A 1,720-nucleotide genomic window follows, 5' to 3' on the forward strand; every position below is an offset into this window, starting at 1 on the left:
CCCTGCTTGCTCTCTATTTCTCTTTCTCAAAATAAATGAACATTAAAAATCTTTTTGAAAAATTCATACATTTCACTTGTCTTTTTGATTTTACTGTGCCTAACATTTTAAAATTAGTTTTAACATTTTCTCCATTGTTATATATTCTGTTTCTAATCTTATTTTATTTTGTATTGCATTCTCTTTTTTATTACAAAATACATGTTCCTTATAGCAAATTTGAAAATCAACCCCCCCAACCCTCCCTCCCCCAAAAAAACCAACACAAAAAAGAAAACAAAAATCATTTGAAATCCAGGACCTGGTAATAAGTCCAATGATCTCTCCAACAGCCATTCCATTCATATGCCACTGGAAATGCAGTTTAGGTGGGTTGACTCCACCACCATACTTGGGGATGGGTCCCATTTGACCTAAAGCAATCAGAGTCATTTCACACACACACACACTGCCTCACCAATGCAAATAGCTCAGTTATAATCAATCAGTGCCTGGCATCCTACTGCCCACGGTGATTGGTTCAAGCGTGGGCACATGACCTATGTGTCCAATTTAAAAACATCCAAGGCTCCTACCTGTTAGGAGAAGAGAATCTCCCACCCCCACCCCAATTCAGGTCAGACTAGCATAAAGGAGGAAGCTCTAGCCCCAGAGCTGCTGGAAACCTGTGAGGAAGTAGAGCTTATATTCAAGAATTGGAGTTAACAATAGAGAGGGAGAAACCATATCCTCATCCCATCATTTGGTTCCTAAAATCAGATTCTCCTAAGTCTAGTCCCCGGCTTTTTTCTCTTCAATTGAACAAGATGAGATTGCCAGATTTAGGAAAATGTGTATTTTGCCTCTATCCCAGCTCTAGATCTATTTGTGTGGTTGTCTTGGTAAGGGGCCTCCAGGACAAATCTCTTTTGGGGGCTGGAGTTTCCCAAGCAAACCCTATTTCGAACTGAAATTTTCTTACTGTGTCTTCCAGATTGTCTTGTACATTTTCTAAAGCCTGTGGTCCATAAATATAGAGCTGGAGGATGCCACTTGATTTTAGTATAGCAGTTTGAGTTTTGATGCCAATGCTGTGTATGAAACGTAAGGATGTTATGGGAATTGTACTATCTATGTTTAAAAGACTGGTGGGTCATTTGAGCCTGAAATGCTAATCACTCTTGAGAAGGCTCAGAACCACCCTTTGTGGTTCTCCAAAAAAGAGGTGATGCAGATGCTGGCTGACTGTGAATGTCTGCAACTACAAGACACACACACCTGTCTGAGCTACTACTCCTGAGCTTACTGAAACCCACATGCAAGTGCTGTTCCTCCACTGACTGAACCTGGGGGCAACACATTTCCTTGAGGGCTCACAGACTGTCAAGAGACCCCCTGCCCCCAACTTTTCTCACAGCACTTCCATACTCATTGTACTTGGAGTAGTGAGAAGCAATAATATAACTCTTTAATCCTTTCTTTGATTTAAGATTCTTCTGAGAGGTGGATGAAAGCTAGCGTGCTTTGTTTATATCTTGAGACTCACTTAAAAAATAAAGAATCCATTCTGGTTCCACCCCAGAATCCCCATTCTCCTATTTATTGATGGAAGGTAGTACTTTCAGGCCTTGTCTACATTTCTAGCAGGCATGAATCAATACAGCTAGTCTCTGCTGAGGTCATAGCTTCTCCATTTTGTGTGAAAACTCTAATTCCTAGCATGCATTGAAACTACTGTGTT

Source organism: Panthera uncia, chromosome A2, assembly GCF_023721935.1.
Source record: "Panthera uncia isolate 11264 chromosome A2, Puncia_PCG_1.0, whole genome shotgun sequence".
NCBI lineage: Eukaryota > Metazoa > Chordata > Mammalia > Carnivora > Felidae > Panthera > Panthera uncia.